Here is a 25,304-nt window from a genome sequence, read left to right as displayed (position 1 = left end):
TACCCAAATAGCATCAACTATGATTATTTCTTAGATTTGCTTCCTGATCAACACCCCTTGTCTCCAAATTATAATAACACTTTGATACCAATTTGAATGATTTTCTTTAACTCATCGTAATCGTAGTAACAGGTGATTTTCAGATTCAGTATTTACAAATTCATATGAAACCTAGGGATCAACCGACTGTGCTTTAATTGAGACATACATGTATGGCTCGACATTTAAGACATCAATTGATAACAGGCATTATTTGAGTCATTCAGTGATGTCACTCTTGAAAGTGAGTCATCCATGGATGTCAACCTTGTGAGTCATCCATGGATGACACGGCTACATAGTCATCCGTGGATGGCTCGTTTACAGAAGTGTGTCATCCATGGATGTCAACCTTGTTAGTGAGTCATCCGTGGATGACACGGCTACATAGTCATCCATGGATGGCTCGTTTACAGAAGTAAGTTATCCATGGATGTCTCAGTATGACGGAAAGTGAGTCATGCAGGCATGCCTCATCTCTGAAAGTGAGTCATACTGGCATGGCTCAACTCTGAAAGTGAGTCATGCAGGCTTGACTCGTATTTGAAAGTGAGACATGCAGGCATGGCTCATATATGAATTTATTTATGGTAAAAAGAAACAAATACAACGGTATGTATATTTTCCTTTGTTTGACAAGCGTGGATAAAATATATACATGACGTCACAGAAAAAAAACATATTTGAAAACGCCCGTTTTCTTATTTAAAAACCATATTCTGACTTCAGATAATTCCCTGTTTCAATTAATATTGTCTTTTTATAGCTAGATGATTATTAGCTGAGGGAATCTAGGGAAACTTTAATTGAATTTGGATATAATGATAAACAGTGCTTTGCAATATTTATTTTCGGACTGGATTCGTGGTACGATTTTGATACTTAATTCATCATTTTAAAGTTAAATCATAGTAACAATGTCATAGAACATATGCCAATAGAATCTTTAAATGTGCGATGGAAATAACAAAGATGGAAATTAATTTGTTTCTTTTGGGTTTCAAAGCCGTTTTCACAGCCAAATTTCAGTTATATAACGGCGGACAGTTAACCCAACTAGTGTTCCTAGAATCTGTACAATTACAAACCTGTTCTCCGCAAGTAACTGACAACCATCCCACACGAATCAGAGGTGGAGAGCAAACGATTTCAGACACAGAGAACACACACATCGCACAAGGATCGAAGTCACGAACTCTTCCTATTGAACTAAGTAGGCAGGCCAAAGATAGATAAATAATAAAGAATAAACACATCAATCTATGCTCAGGTGAGAAGTTTAATATACTCCCTCTATATAAGAACACGGCCAATAGTGATATAGGAAAACCTGTAGTTCATATATAACCTTAAAACCGTGGCTACGTAGCGAGTAACTATGATTAAAGTCACATTTCATCTACATTATACAAGTCTTCGCACACTTGACAGTCTTGTATATTTAATATGGAAATTATTGTGCACCTAGGAATATCGATTTATATATGCTTACTCAATAACCTTAAATTGGAAAATACAAATGATAAAAGTTGTAAGTATAGCTAATGTTATCAGTCTATGTGTAATTTTGATGCATTTAACACTTTGTGTGTTTGTATTTTGATTCAACATTTTCTTGTAGACAGTACGTTCTTTTTTTACAAAAACAAATATTACCCCCTTAAACTTTTGATGAAATTGATGTATTGATTATACTCTTTTCATAAACAACTAGTGAGTAGATTAGGTAAAATGTTCTTTTCAGTATGTTGTATTTTATTCTGTTACTTCATGTGATTCAAATATCAAAATTTCATTCCTTAAATAATGTTTCCAGCAAAACAATAGTTATAGTTACTACTGTTATCTCAATTTTTGAAGGTACGGTATTCGAAAGTTTTGAGTGTGTGCATATGGATATTTATGAGATGCATTTTACATACTATTCATGAGTGTTCATGTAAAGTTTCTATTTACGACGTTTCCATTATTCTATTGTTATGACGTTACATCACTGCATTATTGCAAAATGAACTGTGTGAAGATAGGTTGAACATTGATAACGCTTGCCATGAAAAACTTATATCATAAAAGCTCAGAAACCTGCTATTATTTCCAGGCAGTTGAATTATAAAATGATTGCTAATATATATATAAATGTGTCAATCTATTGCCATTGCCATATAGCAATTGCTAAACAACTTCTCGTCTACTTTATTTCTTCTCCGATATTACTTTGCCTGAACATATTTTTCAATTTAGGTTATGTAAAAATAATCTTATTGTTTTCAGAAATGAAAGGCACATAACTTGTATAGATACTATCTTATCAACATCGATATCGGTAAGAAAAATACTTTACTTATTTTGTTGGGTTTAACGTCGCACCGACACAATTATAGGTCATATGGCGACTTTCCAGCTTTGATGGTGGAGGAAGACCCTATGTGTCCCTCCGAGTATTATTTCATCACGAGCTGGCACCTGGGTAGAACCACCGTGCTTCCGTAAGCCAGCTGGGTGGCTTCCTCACATGGAGAATTCAACGCCCCGAGTGAGGCTCGAACCCATATCGATGACGAGCAAGTGGTTTGAAGCCAGCGACCTTAACCACTCGGCCACGGAGGCCCCTGGTAAGGCTTCTAGTGCATATTGTCCGCTAATCAGGAGACCCTCGATTATGATTATACATACATCACAACTTCATATCAGAATGGTTCAACATCCGACAGGGAACACATCAGAGAGGAAAAAGTTCGCCGATACTGTATCTTTTCTTTACAGATGGCAATATCCGTGAGCTTGAAAACAGAAACATGGGTTTCTATGTCTACAATATGAACATAAGTAGGCCGACATGTTGCTGATTTCATTCGAAAACTTGGTTGAAAGGCATGCTTGAAATAAGTTACCAATGCTCAAGGAAATGGCCCCACAAAATGCCCTGTCAATTTCAAACGCGCCAACGAACTTTATAATTTGGCCCAGATACTGTTGAAAAGGTAGAGAAGTACGTTCATCTTGGTGCAATCTGTAATAAGTACATAGCTTTGAGCGACACAATACGGGAAGCTAATACGAAACTTAGAGATACGCTATATGAACAACGGAATATCATACGATGGTATAAGTCCCGTGGCATGGGCCACAGTCTACAAATCAATTATTTTATCGAAGGGACTCTTTGGTTATAAATTATGGAATTATGCGTCTCACTCCAATCTAATGAGAGGAGTCACTGATGTTGCGTCAAACTCATCCGGAACTTGCCCCCATTTGCCAATACGGGCATAGCCGTAAGCTGCCTTGGTATTTCTCCAATAGAGACTGAAATTGACTATCGTAAACTAACATATTTGGTCGACTTTGTCGCTTGCCCTGCATGAAAGAATGGCAAGAATAAGGAAACGCATCCTTTCATCAAACTGTGGTCACATGTTTAACTGAAGTAAGCCGTTATTGAGACCAGTTCCGCAAATAAAACACAAATGTACCACTGCTGTAGAAGTAATAAATATATTATTCTACTTAGATAAATATAAATATTGTCTTCGATGTAGACTGATTGTTGAAGCCTATACTTGCACTTAATACATTACTGTCAAGACACAATTAGAGAGCGGCATTGTGAAAAACTGTATTCCTCAGTGCAGGTGTAAATACTTATATTAGAATCATTTCAAAAGTTCTAGTTTTACAAATTTGCGACCTTCTTCCTGACTATCGGTTACAAAGAAACGTCTAGTGTGACTGTTTGCATATCATTCATAAGACCTGTTCCCATATGAAGTTTAAGAGATGTGTACTGTAGTGCAGTCTAGCTGATGACAATTAAGACCGGAATCTATGCTGCATTAATCTGTGGCAAATTTGATCTATAAAGTGTTGTCCCCTGACACATATTTCATTTCGTTTCGGTAAGGTGTACAAAATATACCTTTCAACTATTTGGTGTTACAGGTTATATATAATGATGTTAATATTATAAAAAAAACAACATTATTTGTACAATTTGTGGCATTAAAGATTCAGTTTACTGCATGGTATTATATGTATCATATTTTGGATAGCTTTCCTTAATGGAGGGAATAAAGAATATATCTATGTAGAATCAAGATCAGTTAGGAATATGGAAATTGTTTTGTACAGAAAAATAAACATGTTTTGTACGAAACAACACAGTGTTGTTGTAAAGGATCTTAACTAGAAAACAATTTATCATGTGTTCAAAGAGATGTATAAATGTTATATATTTTTCAATTTTTGTTATACATTCAGTTGCCCATCTAATGGATCAGCTACTTCGCGACGAGAAAAGCATACATTTATCAAGACTAGAGTTACATCGTTGCTAATCCATATCATACGATTGTCATAAGACAGTATCAAAATGTCTTTCAGATAACATAGATTTAATTATTTATGTATGTCTCAGACACAGGCTAGGCATCCAGTTACCGGACGGCTACACACTTCCATTTTCTTTAGTGAATTACACATGCATTTTATTCGTCATTTCTTTATATTTGTGCCTTCGTGCCTGTCTATCCCCTTTATGTCTAGCTGTATACATTACAGCTTTATTCAATACAGTTGTTTCAAAGGAGATAGATGATCCGGTAGTTAAAACTAAAGGCGACCCACCTCTTAACCTCTCCACTAACATTTGTTGCAACTTAGGCTGACAGAATTCCGTCCCTGTCCTCATTTATTTGTAAGGCAAATACTAGATTTAGAAAATATCAATACAATTATCAAAGTTAATTTTATAAAAATGATTATCGAACAGAATGAATTCAAAAGTATTCGAAATATCTTAGGACAAGGAAATACTGAGTTTTCGAGCCTGGGGTGTTGGAGGAGATTTTGTCGGTTTGAAGGATGACGTGGTTTGGTGCCAGGGAAAGGAGCGTTTTCAATTGAATTTTAGGCGACATCATGTAGAACAATGAGTTTTAATTCTTGTATTGTAATATACGTTTCTACATTACTAGAAAATAGTAAATTTAAAGCAAATTAACATAGATTATATGGAATTATTTGCTTGAGTACATTTATATCAATACCATGAAAATGATTTATAAAGATCTATATATCATTGTTGTCTAATTTTTACATGCATTTTTATTACCAGAGCTAACTTATCTAAATTTAAATTCGCGAGTCGTTTAAAGCTGTTCATTTGAAATAGCTCGTGATATCATTTATCAATATTTTGAAAACCATTCCAGTCATCCAGAATCTTCTGTGGTGCTTATATATCTTATTGCTTACTTGTTTGTTTCAGGATTGGCAGGATATACTCACTCGTTGCAAAATGGTACAAATGTTTGTCAACAGGTAATATCCTATATACTTAGTGTTCGTCCGATTTGTCTTTAGATATTTCTCATGAATATACTGCTATTATTCAGGAATCCGAGAGTTGAAAATTTCGTTGTTGAGATTTTGCAATTAACTTATCTGTAACAATACATGTCGGTTTTTATTAGCCTGATGTTTAGTTTACACTTCGATATTTTCTTGTGCTATTTTGAAAGAATGTTTACATATTCTAAAATGATATCAAGCGTTTACTTGAATACGTTACCAGTGTAATATAAAAAAATAGCAATATTTCAAAACAATATCTGAATTCAGATATTGTATTAAATGAGCATCAGTTTACAACAAATTTAATCACAAACTGAAAAATAAACTATTTTTCTGCTTCTTTGAAATAATTTCAGGTCCCGATATTTGTTATTGCTATTGCTCCTTATCGCCTTTACTATATTTCAAATGTCGGTTATCTATTCTTCAAAGCTATTGACGATTTCGTTAAACAAACTCAAATACGCAGTAAACAGAACTACGTTACCCTACATATATAACAACAAACAAGAATTGAATAGACTTGTGGATATGATTGAAATTAAAGAAAAAACATCAGGAGACTTTCCAAAGCAACGTATTCGGAAGATACTATTCATAAACAAACCATTCTGGATCGACATTGCAAGAGGAAATGAGTACATAAGAAACAACTGTCATTTTAAAAACTGTGTTATGACAAACAAAATTAAAAATATATCTCAGATGTCAGCAGTCGTCTTCAGTACGCCAGACAAACTCAGATATGGTAGCTCATATTTGAAAAGCAAACGTCCTAATTCGCAAGTCTGGGTCTTTTTTACTATGGAGCCTCCGGAAGCTATACCATCGTCACGTCGGTGGTACAGAGACCCAGTTTGGAAAAACACCATGAATTGGTCGTGGGGTTATAGACTAGACTCGGACATATTTCGTCCTATTCAGGTATTAACTACAAGAGATGAGTTACCTATCCGTGATTACGATGCTATTTTTAAACGAAAAAATAAATTTGCAGCTTGGATTGTGAGTCACTGTCATGCTAAGAGCCATCGAGATGAATATGTGTATGCACTTATTCGGGAAGGTGTACAGGTTGATATATTTGGTAAATGTTCAAAGAACAAAACGATAGTTAGTCGAAAAGGCATCCATCAACGAATAAATGATGACTATAAGTTTTTTTTGTCATTCGAAAACAATTTTTGTAAAGATTACGTTACAGAAAAATTTTATACTTACTTAGGTTTGGACACCATTTTAGTTGTTCGAGGCGGACTTAATTATTCGAAGCATTTTAATCAGGACGCGTTTATTGATACTTCGTCATTTTCAACTGTTAAATCATTAGCCAGCTACATGTTAAGGGTCAGTCGGGACATAAAACTATACACCAGGTATTTACGAAACAAAGACATGTATAATATTGCAGACTCATGTTCCAGCATGTATGAATCAGAATGTAGACTGTGTGACAGGATAAATAACCAAGAATGGTATAAAAAGACATATGAAGACATAACAACATACATACATAACGGAACATGTTTCAATCCAGATAAAATAGTCTAATTCATGCAGTATTGTTCACATATGAAACTCACTTCGGAAACTACGAAAACGTACAATGTATAGATATATATCACTTTATCTGCAAATGACTTAAAACCTTGCCCTTAGTTACGTTATTTACAGTTTCCCTCAAAACTACTATTTTCGTTTATATTTATATATTTTTCTTTAACATTTTCGAAACGTTTCAGCTCACTTTCATTTGAAATGTCTTCATTTTTGGCACACTGTTATGTCAATTATCACATTCCTACACCTAACGTGGTTCATTTCTAAATGAACATCGTTAGAAAGTAAAAAGCTCCTACGTGTGCCTCTTGAATGGTTATTGTTTAAACATAACGCTTGCTTTCGTACCTAGTTGTTTTGTTCCCTTTTGCTTCGCTGGACATACTGACTATATTTTTCCTGATATGCATGTCGTGTATTGTTTTTGCGGAAGAAAATGTTTCTATACCACCTCTTTTTGAATTTATGTAAGCCAAGAGTGGTGAAATGCCGACCTGGTGTATTCCTAAACTTTTATAAAATCATCCTACCTTACGTGTTATGAGTAATGTAATATGGGTATATCAGATTCTCTTTCGGCAGTAAATCAAATATGTATGTTAAATGGTGTAGGAATAGGGCTGTACTGAACACAAGACGTGCTGTTTATTGACAATGTCTAGGAATGCGAAATGTGTTTTATACTTTGTAGTAAGTATCAGTTATCAAATTGCTATAAAGGAAATTACCCGAAGATGGAGAATTAAAACCACCATACCTTATTACATGACATTAGAGAAATAATAAAACGTTGTATACAAAGTAACAACATAACAATGCTAAAAAAGGTTCAACATATCACTCTGATATTACTCTGAGCGTTTACAAAACTTTTTAATATGCATTTATGATATATAAAAAAATTGTGGAATGTTACACAGTTTCAAGCATATATATTTTTAGTAAGAATAATAGACAATACTTCCTAAATCCAATAAAAATCGATAGTATAGATAACAGGATTTTATTAAGATCACATACTTCATTTATTCTCCACTGAACATGCAAATCAAAATGTTGGCCAACTTGAAAATGGACTATGCACAAAGTAGTATCTAAGAATATTATTTTGAGGTTTAATGCTGGTATAACACTGAACACTAGTATATTCTAGAATGTCCTAGCGTAGAGGATAAAGTCGGTATTTGGGTTGAAATTATGTCGTTCTGAATTCATATTTTTATCTTATATTATATTTCATATATTTTTTTTCATATTTTAGATACGTTAAATATTTTCTGTTTAACTGAAACCTCCTGTTTGGTAACAGGTGTATATGTATTGTCATATGAGCGCAAAAGCTGGATAACTGACATTTTTTCAAAAATTACTTTTTTGCACATTTTTTTGTCAAAAATGATGTCATACGTATACCTCCCATTTATTTTTACAAGCTTTTATTTAAAAATACCCTTTTTTCAGAAGTTTGCAAAAACCTGCTATCTGCAAACCAAATTTAAAAAGAGCAAAAACAGGACAAGTGTACTTGGCTTGTTTTTGCACTCTTAAAATATCATTAATTGCATGAATTCTAAAAACAAAAAAAAAGATAAGTGCACTTAAAATGTTTTTGCAGCTATGATTTGCTAAAAGACAATCTGTATACTGCTTAAAGATGTTAGATTGTTTTTTTGTTTTTTATCTCAAACTGTTTATTTATATTTATGTTGTTCAAAGCTACAAAGCGCCATAAAGACGTACATTCTGAATTGAGTAATTTGTCTAAGTACACATGAAATAGCTAAATGCAAACTCTTTGATTTAGAGGATAGTAACAAACTTCTCTAAGCAAAAATGGTAAAAACTAGTTTTTAATTTTCATATACATTAATATAATACCTAAAAGATATATTAACCCCAATGGACAAAGCCAGCCAAAACTGGATGTGGATCGGGACATATAAGGGTGGTCAAGGTGCATGCTCCCATAAAAATGAACTGTAGAACTGAGCTCTGATGCATATCGATGTATATTTGACAGGTACACATTCCCAACTTATAGATTTTTTTCATATAATAATTATACCTGTCAACATCATGAGTATACCCTGGCTATCTGATGAAAATGCAAGCACAAATGTTCGTTAAAGTTCACCAATGTACTTGACTAATAACTGCTTTAAGGTAAAAAAAAATGATGACTGTGTAGATCTAATACAAGGTACTAGTAGTCTGATGGGTAGAGAAAGGGTGATGAGGCAAAATATCTTGTATATACTAGAAGACAGTGGATCTTGATCTGTTTTCTTCTCTCTCCTGGACTTCAGCTCAATATAATAGTACTGATGCCAGATTTGGGAGTGTAGCGAGCAGAATTTAAAAAAAAAAAAAACGCTTTGGGATCTGAATTATATGTTTAAAAACACGTGTTTGCAGTTTTTAGGAACAATGGTGTATTGGGTGCACCCCTGGCTACGATGGTTGAGTTATTTGTAGCTTTGTTGAATGTAGAAAATAAAATAAAAAATGCTGAACTGATTGATTGATTTTATATTCTTTTTGTACTTTTGAAGTACATGAAATTGTTTCAATAATTGAACTACATTACAGACAATGGACATTTTGTACTTGTTTTTTTTTTTTTTTTTTCAGGGTTGTAAAACCTAAATCTTTCGACATTATTGACCCTTTGCCGCGCGCAATATTTAAAAAAAAAACAACAAAGTGGCGAAAAAAAAATCTGCCCAGTGAAAACCCTACACAGTATTATATATGTGTGTATATATATTAAGGTGTAGCAGGGTGGGGGAAACCTGCAATAGTTTTGTATTTTAAACACTAAATCCTACATTCTGCTGATTTTTAAGAGAAAGGCATTTCTGTCATTAAAAAAAGTTTCACAAGATTATTGTTTCATTGGAGAAAAGTTTGTATTTTAAATGAAATCTTTGTTATTAAACAAAGTAAAAATCAAAACAATGAAGGGTGCTTGTGATGTTGGAGTGCTTAGCATCAAAGATTTATGCGATGTCTTTAGCTACGGCCAGTTCTTGATGACACAAAGACAGTAGATTATTTTTCAATTTTTTTCCTACGACAACAAATGTCAGATTCTGGAGTTCATAATTTACAGTTTTAAAGTTAATGAAATGTTGCACAAAGTTTTAATCCGTTCATCACAATCTGTGATGAACTGTGTATATTAAACAAGAAATATCTTTAAAAATGATGGTCGGCGAATTGTAATAAGGAAAGAAGTTAATAAATTTTTCATGTAACATTCATCTTTCATCTAACATTTTTCAAATTGCAAAACTAAACACCGCACTTTAACAATTTAAATGGTTCTCTTTTAATTTTTCGCAAAGGTTTCGTAGGGTTGCAATTTTGTTTCGTTTATCCTTAGACGAATAATTACAGCAGTAGTTCGATGAAGATTCATAAAGCGGTTCATGAGAAGAGGTCATTAAATGTGTTTATATTTTTAGCTAAATTGGTCCCTATCCCCATTTGTAACAAAATAGCAGGAGACATTACGATATTGTTACACATCGAGTTTGATAAAAATCCATTACATTTTAGTGGTTAATGCGAAGAAAGGCATATCTACTTTTAGCTATAGTGGTCCCTAATAGGGCCCAAGTTCCTATATAAATAAATTTGGAAGAGAACCTTATAATGATGCTCCAGACCAAGTATGACAAAGATCCACCAAGCTGTTCATGAGACGCTGTATAAAGGCATTTCTAGTTTTAGCTCTAGCAGCCCCTAAAAGGGGTCAAATGTCCCAGCTGAACAAAGTTGGCTGCGGGCCTAATAAAGATGCTACAAATCAAGTTTGATTAGAATACATGAGAAAAAATCAATTAAAGGATTTTTTTATTTATTATTTTTATTTATTTCTAAAATAGGCCAACTGATCCCGCTTTAACAAATGCATATTCGCTATTCGTGAATCTTTGGACAATGACGTCACACCTATAAAAAGTGAAGGTCAAGCAAAACATACAATTGTTATTATTTCAATATTTCTGTTTCATAAGCAAATTTTGACCGCATAAGCAAAGTTTGGCCGTAGTTATATCACATAGATAAACTGTATGCAACGTACCTTCATTTCAGTGTAAAATGAGATTCAGTCATTATATAGCATATATATAATGAAACAGATTTCAACTGAGTTCAATACTTGCATACAATACTAAAAAAGTTAGCTTTAAAACTGTGAACAGCGTCGTTTAGGATAAATGCTTTGTCTACATTTCACTCAGCGTCGCACAATCAACAGAGTGAAAGAAATTGACACTCTCGTCCAATCAGGCAGAGTGTTGCATAAATCTTCCATTTTGATATATTATCTATAATGCGTTGTCAAGTAGTTTGATTTGCAAACTGAAGTCACGTGGCATAGGTAACGAAAACGAATTTAGACGGCGTCGCCAAAAAAGAGTTAAAATTATAAATATTGTTATCCACATTTTTCGTCTGTGTGTTTGAGAGCTATTCTTAACAAGAGCTGTCCGTAAGACAGCCAAAGCTCGACTATTCAAATTGTTATCCCAGAAGCAGGAATATTACCATAACTGTTAAAATATCTATTTCAATCCCGTATCTGCATTAGTTAACTTGAATGCAAAACTTTAACCAGGATTTTCTCTATATCCAAAAGGGGGCATAATTTGGCCAAAATGCATGTCAGAGTTATTGGAGTTGTTCCTGTGAGGTTGATATTTGACCTACAAAGATGAAAAAATAAGTTTCAAAGCTATATCCCTTTAAATAATGATGCGTATTACATTTTATATTACATCTTATTTTGAGAAAGTGTTGTATTATTTCTGTATTAGGGAGGACGTAAAATTTTGCAATTTCTGCATGCTAAATCCCGAATTCTAAGGAGATTTCAACACTGAGTATGGTTGTCGATTACATTTGTTTAAGTTATATACTGTTAACGAAACATGGAAAAATATATTTTAATTAGAAATCTTTATTAGGATGCAAGATCCTTGTAGGAAGTATTACTGCAGATGGTTCTGAATATTTCAACAGCCAAATGCTGAATTCTATTGAGCTTTTAGGATTTAATTATCAGTATGGAAAAAAGGAAATATATATATCATACTCAAAAGAAGGTACTTCCCTCCCCAATATCCCTGCTTATATGCTTAAGTTTACAATATAGATTACTTTTCATATACTGAAGTTATCAGTATAACATATTGCAGTCACAATTACACTACACAATGTCCAATAGTTAAATGAAATGCTGCCCAGAAAAAAGTGTTATGTTATGATATAATCATTATACTAACCTTATGGTTTTTTTTCAATCTGACTAGGAGCCTGTTATTTTCTTTTTTTTTTTGATTTGGTAGTCAGAATTGTTTTCAATATGTGGAAGCCAGAATATTTTTTCAAGCAAAACAAGATAGGAAATCTTTTTCAAAAATATCACATTATTTTTTTCAGCTCACCAGTTCTGTTGTTTCTTTTAAGTATGAGTTTGTGTCATCACCTGAGCATTGTCGGTGCTACTGTCAGCATGAGCATAAGTTGATAGGGTTACTGGTAAAAAATTGTTTGTTTCAAGTATACCGACCTACCCTAAATTTTTGGCCCAAGCTTAAATGTTCTTACGGCCTTGGATATTTTGTTTTCAACTTTTTAACAAAAAGTTGCAAAACTGTACTTTTTATGCTTTAAACATGATCATGATGTTAGAGATCAACTTGCTGATGCTCTAAAGGTATAACCCTCCCCCCCCCCCCACCCAGCTTTTTTTTTATTCATTTTTTGACACAAAAATAATTTCCGAAAAGTTCAATTGCAAAAATAAAAAAATAACGACATACCTACCCTATATTCTTTTAGCAAGTTTCGTAATAATAGCGTTTTAAATAAGGTAAACCTAACCTGAATCGCCTGTCACGGGAAATCGCTCCAGCTTAATTAAACATAACATTTTCTAACATAAAACATTTGGATGTTGATTCTTAATTATTTAAAATTTCGCGTGCCGACTTACTCTTTGCACTTGTATTCCCTTTATTTTTTTTACTCCTTTCTTATTTTTTTTTTTCTTCAAGTTAAGATTGTTATTTCTGTTCCATATTTTCTTTATAACGTTTGTCTTGTATATAAAAATGCAGAGGCGTATGTAATACACCCATATACAAATAATGTGTAATTAGAATGCCGGGCATATCTTTACGACTTGATTTTGCCCAAGGGGAAAACTGAGTACTATTTGTAAACAGAAGTGTTTTCTCTGAAGCGGATAATTATGGTGGTAACTTAGTTTATTGGAAATATCACCCTCTAAAAAGATGTTCTAGATCTCCAGAGCTATTTATTAAAAAAAAACGTAATACTCATATGCATAGACACAGAATAGAAACATATTCCACTTAGAATGCTTTATTCAAACATTAGAATTATAACAAACGTAACGTCAAAAGATAATTATATGGATAGTAACTGCTGTACTAAAACTGAACTGTTAAGTGTTATATAAAACGTAAAAAAGAAATGTTTGATTTGTTTTTAACTAAGTGTTTTTTTTTTTAAATAGAATTTCGGTTATAGTACGTTTGGCAGTTAACCTAACATGTGTTTCTTGATTCTGAACTCTCCTCATGGTACTTCCGAATTCTCAACTTCGATCAGAGTTGAAGAACTAATGAATTCATGTACATGTCTTCTATCAAAGCGCCGAGGAGAACATACGCCCCGCCATGCAATCGAGATCTGCGCTCCTTCTCCTGGGCTGAACGAACAAAGTAAAAGAAAACATAGCGGTTGTGACTGATTCTTGATTTCACTCATCAGCGGTCGACAGTTATACACGAGTTTGTAATTCTATGATGTCTACACTCAACAAAATACCTAATGGTCGGTTTATATTGCATCACAATTTTGGTAATAATATTGTATTCAAGAGATATTTCACATACCGGCATTAAAAAAGGAACTGCATCTAATTATTGATTTATTTTTGGCCGACTTACGGCCAACGTAACCGAACTAGGCATTTTGACCAATGTTGCATATTTTGCACGTGCAGAGCTTGTTCGCCAATATGCACGTGCTCATGAATACTTTTGAAATTACTGACGAATGTCCTGCTAGAAAACCACATATCGTGGTGAAATTAACACAAGAGCAACGTGCCCGAGCTGCCAGAATTTTACAACAAATTCCCAAATCGATCACTTCAATGAATTGTACCTAATTTTCGCCAAAAGAGTCCGGATGGTAGATAACCACTGATTGAAGGTTCTTGTAAACGGAAATAAGGTTAAAATGGAAATAACTATACAAGTAACAGCAACAAACAAATTATATCAAAATTCTTTTGAAATTGCAAAACAAATTTACCCATGTGTGCCGGCTAGCAACATTCTGACAGCTCGATCGCGTTGTATGTCAATTTCAGCATGATATATTTTTTCTAGTAGAACTTTCGTCAGTAATGCCAAAAGCGTAAACAAACACGTGCATGTTGATGCACATGCCCTGTACATGCCCTGCACGTGCAAAATGTGCAATATTGGTCTAAACGCCTAATGCGGTTACTATGGCGATGATTCGGCTAAAATAAATCAATAATTAACTGCAGTACCTATTCAAATGCCGGTATGTGAAATTTCGTGTGAATACATGCATTATTAACAAAATAATAATACTATATAAACTGACCGATTTGGAATTTTGTTGAATGCATATGGGCATAACTTTGTACAGAGGACCGGTGGCTAAAACCTGCAATCCCTGGGTACGTATTCACGAGATAATTGGATTTCATTTATGTATGATTACGTGTAAGATATCATTGATTATCTGAATAAGCCTATAAGGTGCCAAACTTCTGATGTACTCAAATAATCTTGCTGATGTTGGCGGCTTAGTGGCCTGAAGTTTGCAGGAATGCATCATTTTTTTCAAACATTATGTGACAGGATTCGATACACTCACGCCTTTACGTTAAAACAAGTACAAATATCCCAATATCTACGGAACTTGTATAGCTTTATAATTTATTTTAAATAGCGACTTTAATTTCAAAATACTACAATTTTAACATTGGCAAGTAGAACCTAATTTCAACATCAAAATATATGATTATTTGCGTGGAGCGAGTAATTATCAAGCCATTGAAGATAATTTTTTGACAATGCAAGACTAAGTAAACTTTTAATTTATATTCACTGTATAGAACTTCACTGAAAAGGAAAACAAAATGAAGAAAAGGGAGAAAGAAAAGAAGCAGCAAAACATGAGTTGAGGTGTGCATATATTTTGAGGAGGGTAGTGATAATACCAAGGAACACAAAATACAAGCAACGTTTACTCTCGTAGCGGGGAGATGTCATGAAAGCTGGGGCCTTTTATAATGTATATTTGAAGTCATGGGTTATACGTCTACAATCTAAAGCCAGACAATTAATGCGCAATATTTAAGTTTATTTCAGAACTCTTACTATAACATACACTTAAGGCCAAGAAGGCCATCTAACACTATGTCAAACATTACGCTTGAGAACGCCACGTATTTGCGTTCTAAGCGTTGACGGTAACTGCTTGTATGCTAAAAATTTCATTTAGCATCCAGTTTTTCGTAATACTTAAACAATTACATATCTGCCTGTGGTTCATAAAAGAAGTGGATATAATTACTGCCTACTTTAAACATATTTTCTTATATTTTTCTTTTCCACTAAAGCTAGAACACCTAGAAACAAAAAATATAGATATATATTTATTAATGTTTAGAATAAAACCATGGCTACACTTTTTTCAGCATTTGACCGTATTTATATTTAACACTCGGGTAAAAACTTTCACCGTTCTTATCAGTATGTGTTGTTGTCAATTTTAATAACGAGAATATTATAGCTAATATAACCGCTAAATCGCTATCATTGTCAATTTTAGCTTGTGATCTAAATGAGCTGAAGTATAAAATACGATATGAAGTTAACGTCAATCGTTTAAAGTGTACGGACAAAAAACAATATTGCACTTATGCATTTAATAACCGTTTCTCAACAACATTCCAACTTTGTCACGGCGGTATACTCAAACAACCTGTCTTTATAGCTTTCCGTAAGAAATTGACAACTTTCCCACTTAATGGAGCGTTGTAGCTAGTCAGGGTCGAACTAACAATATCCGGTTTCTGGGGAAAATTGTATTAATCTGTTTATCAAACAGTTGAAACGGGCCTAAACCCGATACGAACAAATATTTTAAAATGCAACAAGCCTTTTAATGAAAAGGTGCAAATAAATCCTAGACAATGTGAACTTGGCTGAACAAAAAACGCGGGGAAAAGAAGTAACGTTTTAACTGTGCTTTTAAATTGATAATTTTCATAGCACCTTAGCGTAAAATGAACCTGGCAGTCATGGAATTGTATAATCCTATTCTATGCAAGAACATTTTAGGAACAATTTCAGAAAATTCAAAACATCTACGGGCAGAGAACGAGCAGTAAAATGTTTAATACGAAGTATCATTTTCATTAGACAACTGTGTAATATGCATTCAGGTATACGAGTTCGGAAAAAAAATATGGAAAGAAATCGGAAAACGGTTACAAAATAAAAAATCAAAGCCCTGAAAGGACTGATTACCAGTGCTTATTGAGTGATATTTCAATAGTCAACATTTAATTGAGCATAGACCGGCCATGATTTGAACAAGGTTGATAGAGGTCCAGTAGACAAAGCTACATGCCAAATATCTAAGCTTTGTGCATTGTGGTTAAAGACAAGAAGATTTTTAAAGGTTTTCCCGATACAACTCTATGTAAAACAAAGTTTGCCCCAGGGTGGGGCCAATTTCAACCCTAGCCCTAACCCTAAACCCTAACGCTAATTATGTTTATTTTTTGACGAAAATGTCCCTTAACTTTTGAACGGTGGGTTAGGCTTGACCCTTGGCCGGGTTTTTGGCCTTGATGACCTTTGCTAAAAAGGGTTACATTTTTGCGGGAGGGTTAATTCCGCGAACAGCCGTGAGGGGGCAAATTTCAGGTCCATTTTCAACATAGAAAGTGGACCCGGTCGGGATATTCCGACGGACTTTGGTTAGTCCCCAGGTGCCAAACATTCGGCCTTGATTCGACCCTAAACCCTGACCTAAACAACAAATCACCCAAAAACAATGAAGAAGTTTTCAGCTTCCCAGAATAATGCACTTTTTCAGACTTTCACTTTTCGTCATCTCATTTTTTCAGCTCTACCAAAAAAGGTCATGGATATTTTGTAAAGGACTTAAACTGTTGGGCAGCACCCAGGCAAAATCGCGCGGAGGTTACGTAGTCGATATGTAAAAGATTAAGGTCAGATTAAAACATTTACCGCCCCCCCCCCCCACCTCGACCCCCTCATCCTCAGGGTCCAGGGGGTCGAATATGTCCGTGACATCGGCTTTTCGAAATTAAAATCTATATTTTTCTGGTAGGGTTCAACATTTTTAGATAGGTATTGTTCAATACTGCACAATTAAAGAATGTTTCACATTCAGAACCCCTGGTTGGTCAGACAGGACTCTAGACGGGTTCGAGTCCCGGGTCTGAAATTTATTTTTTCAAAATTGGTCATTTTCACGAGCAAAGTACTAAAGATATCTTTATAAAAGTTACACGAATTTGTAGACCTATCCGATAACTATTTCCTAAATGTATAGCGCAAGGCTCAGGCCCTACCCTAAAGGTCTTCCGGGCTCGAACATGGGTGACATATAAAAAAAAACAAACAAAAAAAACACGAATATACACCTTATTTTTCTTAAAACGTTATTTTACATCAACCAAGGCTCTAAAGTAACAGGCTTTTGTGTGTATCAATTATTTCTATAGAGATAACTAGTTTAAGGTAAGTTTTGTCCGTCTGTACGATATGTAGACTTGCTATTGGGACCGTATAACACTAATTTTGGTCGCATTTTTTCGAAAAGTTCATTAATTTCATTTTATTATTTAAAGCGTTAGGAGTAAGATCATTATCAAACTAAAATTTCTTTAAATAAGTAGTTGGAAATATTGTCTAAACGAATATGAAAAAAAAAAAACAATTATTTTCCGGCGGACACGCCCTCGGGAACATTGCCCTTCTTTTGGCTTACAATATTAACCGTAAAATAAGGAAAAAGTGCTTATGAAATATTTATTTTGGGTAAATAACTGCAAATAAAAACTTGTTTCGATAGAAAATGACAATATCTGGAAGTTTGTGACAAGAAAGACAACATCTGTGCGTTCGTCTGTACGTAATCTAGGATAAAAGCTGTTTCCGTACTTTTCCGTAAGGAAAAAGTCCGTGTTTTCATTAACTTTTAAGAATTGTAGAATGTTACGAACACAAGATATTTTAATAAAATATCTTTTGTAATTTAATTCAACACATTTTCTAAACAGATATATAGATCGTATACTCGTGGCCGTCTCAAAATGTACCATTTTTCATGAACATATACATATTTCTTCATATATTAAATAGAGGGGCGGACCTTGTTGGAAGAGTCTTGTCTTCATAACCTGATGTCCAATCTTAATAAATGATACGTTGTTGCAAAGAGCAAGCCATTATCTAGAAGAAACAGGCCAAGTCGGGCTCAAACCCGGTTGGTAAGGGGGTCAAGATCATAGGTCAATGTCCGGTAATATATTCAAAAAATGAACTTTTCAAAGCAGTCAAAGAACCATGGGGATTTAACGTGGCTCGCTACTTTCCTCGCAAATTTCGGCACAATCTCAGATTGTGAGGCTTTTCGGTATAAATGAACGGAAATGCATCCCCTTTCAAATGGTGCATTTTTAGAATAAATATCTGATGTAGTTTTGACGTCGAAGCGCCCCCTAGCGGCCACAGTAAATGTGCGCCTTTTAAGCGTTAAACGCCAATAATTTTGACAATTTTTATCCGATTTTGTCGGCAAAACGTTCATTTTATTCTACAAACATTCTTTTTTATCACAAATTTCTATATATCTAAATATTTGAATGAACATTTACAACTTGAAACGATTATTATGTGCAAATTACCACTAAACCTATTCTGACGTCGGAAAGTATTGCCTCATCCATCAGATAGAATAGCAAAAAAGCAAATACTTAAACGTAGATTTTTTTCATATTTCTACATTTTGTGCACCATTTATAAACAAAATGATATACTGAAAAAATGGGGGTCAGTGCATAAGATTTTTCGCTGTTATGTTTCCCAACATTACTTACCGTCGTAATTTTGCGAGAACTTAACGTCAAAACTGATGTAGACGTGTTTGATTTACATTCTTTATATATAATCATTGACAGTCAACAAATGCTGTTGAAAATATAAGCCAATTAATAGCAAGAAAAACGCCAAAATCAATGCATTTGTCCAATTCTGAGTATTTCTGCACCAACATGGAAATATGTATGTGTCATGGAATATAAAAATGGGGCTTATTGACCAAAAAAATGTTTTTTGACTATTCTTTATTTCTGCGTTGTATGACGTCTCATAAGAAATTCCTTAAAATTTGAGGGTCAGATCTCAAATAATGGTGAAGTTACATTGAATTCTATCTTGATGAGCATTGTTAGATATGTGCAAATCTGCACTGATTTGAAGGTATTTTTCTTACCTTCAGGTAAGTTATCAAATACAGTTTTGTAAATAGCAAATAAAATACAAAAGCAAATTGCTGAGTCCAATTTCTTTATTTCATGTCAAAACAACATTTTAAGACAAAAAGCGGAGAACAGTAGACAAATGTTTTCAGTTCTGTTGCCTAGCAACCAGGTGACATTTCAATTTTCTTACTTTTTAAGCTATATATGACAATAATTAAAGTGGAATTACGTCAAAAATGATTTTTTTCAAAAAGAGTAATAATATTTTCTATCTAAACAGTCTTGAAATTTTCAGTTCAAAAAATAAAGTGGTTTTGAAGAAATAATGGTTTTAATACATAGACAATGTGCAAAATATCTCGTCTGCAAACAGGCTGTTTTTTACAAAATTTACTGCACCTAGTAAGATTAATCTTCAGTATTTTACAAGCCCTTAATAAGTTGCTTTCTTTGCAAACATGGCTGTATGAAATAAAGCTATGATAATAAAGCACAAATATAGTTACAAAACAGTGACCTCAATATTTCTGTTGCCTAGCAACATGGAGTATGACAAAATTTCCACGTTTTTTTATGTTTTTAGACCTGAAAGGCGTACGTAGGATTTATATAGGCAGATGGCCCCCGATTTTTGAAAAATAAAAAGATCGATGACAGTGTTAAAAATCGACAGTTTTCATTAATCTAAACTTTAAACTAACGAACTGTGTCGTTTTTAATATTAACACATTCTCAATATTGATGTAAAATGAGTTCAAAGTACGAACGGTACTGGCATTTTGTGTTAAAACTGCTGAATTCGGCCATTTCAGACTCAGAATTCGCTTATTAGCAACCCTTGCTTTGATTAACAATTTATAACAGCTATTACATTTGTTAATTCCATTTAATATTTTCCTAACCAGAAATCAAAGCAAGGGTTGCTAATAAACGAATTTTGGAAAAAATGATAATATTTGTCTGGCCTTTTTCACGTATACGAGTAGCCTCCCTTGAAGCTAGGTGCTCGTTGCCAGGCAATATTATAGGTGGCGCCACTGTCAACATGTGGATGTGAAAACGAAAGTAGATTATTTATCGTGGAATAATTACAACTGTTTACCCTTCTACGTGGAATTTATATGGTAAGTGGATTAGATGTCATTTTGTTGTGTTAAATAAACTAGAAGAGTATTCATTCGATTCTCTTTCAATGGAAACCGAGCAGAATTATTGACACACAAGTGTCACAACGGTACAGTTATCTGTGACAGTGACACACAATCAACGTGACAATGATTTGCAGTTGTGAATAGAGATATTCAACACTTCTGTATTTTCGAATGATTTTTTTCAGCACTTGATTAGTAAATTTGACATCGTTAGAGCTTCGGACATACCTAGTAACCGGACGATGTTTATGAAGTCGACAACAATAATGACATTTCATGAATTAAATGGACTGGGAAGGGGTGTCTGTTAAGTTATTAACCAAGGAACCCTTAAAATGGTGGTGTTTTGGTCATAACTCTCCACCTTGATAAGACTGCAAAAGAAAAAAATTCTGCTGACACAGTGTTTACATATTTTGCATTATTTTTCTGATTTGTTTACAACAGTAGATTCAACCTGATGGAAGGTGTGTACTCATTGAATACATGATCTCTATTAGATCTTTAGAGTCTATATGAATATTTCATGTTTACTGAAAGTAATGAAGCAATAATTTGACAAATACAAGCAAGCAGATATTGTTTATTGATTATTAAAATGTGGAATATTTTTCTGATGTCCTTCACAAATGAGACAAACCCCTCAGGTATAAAAGAATGCTTCACTGTCTGCTTTATTCATGTCAACAGAATATGACTGAAATTGTAAAGGTCTTCTCATCATTATTACTGTGATGTCTTGCACTAATCAGTGTTTGTTTTGTATTATATTTCAGGTAATGGTATGAATTGAGATGATTTATTTAGTTACCTTCAACTGGTCAGTGGTCAACAAGGTATGTCTTTTTGAAAATTGTAAATAATTTCCTTACACACTTTTTCTTATGATTAAGGCTTTCCAAGTTAATCCCCACAGTTCTTTAACCATCTATCTACTTTGATTAAACTGAAGGCATAAACACTTTAAAATAATTATTCTATATTCTGTATATCCAGGGTTGCAGTGTATTACAAGGTCCTTTTGAAATTTCCTTGACCTATATTTTCTAGAATAAAAGGAAATGTGTGCCATATTTATGCAAGAGCAACACTAGATCAACTATAAGACCCAAAATATGGTAGTGGTGTTATGGCTTGTGTTCTCATGACACATTCTATTCAGTGAAAGAGCAGCTGCTGTGGAATGCCAGTCTTGTACATGTACCTGTCAGGATATTTATTACCTTTTAATTCAAGAAAGTTGTTTGAAATTCATTTTGTGGCTTTATATCTAAAGGAGGGACATATTCATAAAGCTTCTAACATGATTTTCATCTAAGATGTTCAATATTTTCTTGTATTTTCATCTTAAATCTATATTTTCATCTAAGATTAAATGTAAAATTTTATTTGATGACTATTAAAAAATGTTCAGTCATATTTTGCAAAACTGTTAATAATTTATTTCTATGAATTTGCCTTTGTAGTGTGATGAATGTTGCTTATATGAAGGCATTGTTTTTATTCTTATTGAAAGTGTTAGAGACTTGAAGTTGAAATATTTTCTGAAACATTATGGATATGACATTTGTAATTAAATTAATCAATGAATCACACAATTATGCATATTGGTTATGTCATAAATTATTCTTTGATTTTTTTTTTATTTCAGAGAGTATTATGGTGTGTCTTGAAGCATTGAATGCCCCAAAACAACCAGTATGATAAGAAGGTAATTTAGAACTCTTTTCCTAGCCTTTCACATAACCTGTAACTGTGGAATTGAATTAGCTAAGGAAGATCTGATTAATAAATCTTCAAAATACTAATTATATACTAGTATGCTCTGATTGTACCTTGCATTTTTGTTTTTTGTAAAGATGAGAAGATAGTACATGTATATATTTGTTTCTGCACAAGATTCAGAATCAATTTTCTATATACTATGACAAAAACAGACAGATTTCAATATATGTCATAACAAAATTCAATATTTCAGTCACTGCATTTCAAAAGGATATTTTAAAAATTTATCAAGTTGCTTTATATTACATTACAGGCCAGAGTATACAGCTTCCCAAAATGTTGAAAGACTAATCTGTTTTCTAAGGACTTGTAAGTATTTTGAATGTTTGATTTCTCTTTTTAACCCTATGATTGAATATTTCATTTCAATTAGTGATGGCACTTTTCCCAGTAATTTGCATCTATCTTTCAACATGTTTACAAGAGACAGCAAAATAGAAAAGTATTTTTTCTTACAATTTTACCATTTAACATTTTTTACACAAAAAGCAAACTATTTTAAATACTTTGAAAACTATTTTTATTTCTTTTATTCTAGGTATACCATTTAGATTGAAATTAGCCATGGACAATGAATTTGGAGGTGCATGCAGGAGCATCAGAAATTATAGACTTGGAATACATAATTTACATAATATACAAGTAACATTTACTGAAAAGTGACAAATGTTTATGTTAATAAAGTGCAATATCCATTTTTGTAACATTTACATGGGGGTAATAGTTACAGTGTTGAAAGAGACTGCCAGTGTTACATTTCAATCTAAGTTACAATGTGGATGCTAATTTAAATTCTTGATAGTCAAGTGTTTTTAATAACTTATAGATACTAATTATTTATCAAACTGTTTAATTTATCACATTCCTACATCATTATATTACATAAAATGTTTGTGGTTATATAATATATGTTTATATGGTAATAAATTTTGTTTCTGTGTAAATATCTTGGTTTTTGAAAAATGAAAATGAAACATTCAGTGACCATCTTCTGTCAACAAGTTATTATATGAGAAAAAAAAGCTGATATATACAGTCTAGAGTCTTCTAGTAAGCTGCGTAATTATGCTTGGAACTAGCTCCATATTTCCTTTCATTTGAAGTCATAAACTTTACTTCATATAAAATAGCCAAGTATCACAATTGTATGAATACACAACTGAAAAAACACTGCATTCAGTTTCTAAGGTAATAGAACTTTAGCATTTGGTTATTACACATATTTGGCTTTCAATAACTGGAAAGGTAATAAAAGGAATTTGTGATTATACACAAAATATGGAGAAGACTGAAAGAAGTAACTGATCATTCCAATAATAGCAGAATACTTTAGCTTATGATTGTCAAAATTCATTGTAGATTAGTAGATGATCTCTTTCTTTAAGGTGCCAGTAGGTTAAATGTCAATATCACAGTGACCCTAAGACTGAAATATTTTATTATCGAAAGCTGAATGATACTTTTGCCCATGGTCACCAGGCTTTAAGTCATAACAGATGAATAATTTGGGGTAAGTAGGTCAAAGATAAAGGTCACAATTAGATACACAGTGATTCAGGTTATTTAAGCTTGAGAATACTTTGACATACTATGTTCAGTAGATGACCACTTTAATAATTTGGCACATAGGTCAAAGTTCAAATTCAAACCATACTGAAAATAAATGAGCCGTGCCATGAGAAAACCAACATAGTGGGTTTGCGACCAGCATGGATCCAGACCAGCCTGCGCTACCGAATGCGCAGGCTGGTCTGGATCCATGCTGGTCGCAAACCCACTATGTTGGTTTTCTCATGACGTGGCTCAAATGTAAGTTACATGCCGAGTCACCACTGACGGACCATCATGGGAGATATATAATTTTGTCTTTTTTTCTGTTGCCATTGTTATGAGACCAGCGACCAGCTCTTAAATTGGCTCTCTTCGAAATTGTGCAGTTTCTACTTGTTTTTCTCCAGTAAAATAGTACCTTAACCTTTGAATCCTACATTTTCTCTTCTGTTGCCATGGCAATGAAATATTTTTATACCTTTGTTTTCGCGTGCAAAACAAAGTGAGTGGATTAAATCCATGTTATCACTGCTAACAGTTTTATCTTTATAATTAAGTTGTGACAACAAATGAAGAAAACTTACTTCCTAAAGAAACATTATTAAACAGATTACCAAATGACCTGTTACCATGACAACTGAAAGGCTATTTTCTGCTTTCTTTGCAAGCATTGTGAATTGTCAGTTGTAACAGTTATAAGCCCATAAATGTCCAAAAAATAAAAAAAATTGAAGCCATAACATGCAAAAAAAGTTAAAAAATTCTAAATTTTAGCCATGTTGCCATGGCAACTAACAGCAAAAGTACACCTTTTATATTCACACATATACCAGACCAAGAATTCTTCCTCTATACATGATTTTAAATCATACTTTGAAACGTAAACAAAAATAAAACAATAAAATATTGTTTTTTAAGAAAATTTTAGTTTCAGGATTCCAAAGAGTTATTTCCCTTAGTTAGAACCGTTTCTATGATAATTCTGTTATCGGGTTGTACATGTTTGAATAGCCTAATGTGTTTACATTAATATTTTGATTAAAGATTTGTAACAGTAATCATTTATTATTTTGTTTCTCCAATTTATTTAAGTATACCCCCAAGATACGCTAATACTTTCTTTCACAACAGCATATAATGCAAACATTAAATTTTCCATAAATAATTGTCCTTGCAGATTTGAATGTTTATTTTTGGAAAATACATGCATTTGGGTAAAAAATGGTATATACTTTATCATCATTTTGGTGGGGGCCAAA

General features: G+C 33.2%; 1 long non-coding RNA gene across 1 annotated transcript; it reads left to right on the top strand.

Annotated features, from left to right (window-relative positions):
• The first annotated feature begins 20,156 nt into the window (after positions 1 to 20,156).
• LOC123545300 (uncharacterized) lies at positions 20,157 to 24,019 on the top strand. The gene is made up of 5 exons (XR_008372279.1): positions 20,157 to 20,682; positions 21,486 to 21,545; positions 22,361 to 22,420; positions 22,748 to 22,803; positions 23,033 to 24,019. It is a non-coding gene; the product is annotated as an uncharacterized LOC123545300 (long non-coding RNA).
• Positions 24,020 to 25,304: the final 1,285 nt, after the last annotated feature.

This window comes from Mercenaria mercenaria, chromosome 8, assembly GCF_021730395.1.
Source record: "Mercenaria mercenaria strain notata chromosome 8, MADL_Memer_1, whole genome shotgun sequence".
Lineage (NCBI taxonomy): Eukaryota > Metazoa > Mollusca > Bivalvia > Venerida > Veneridae > Mercenaria > Mercenaria mercenaria.
The sequence above is the reverse complement of the archived record's forward strand: the minus strand, read 5'-3'. Positions and strand labels throughout refer to the sequence as shown.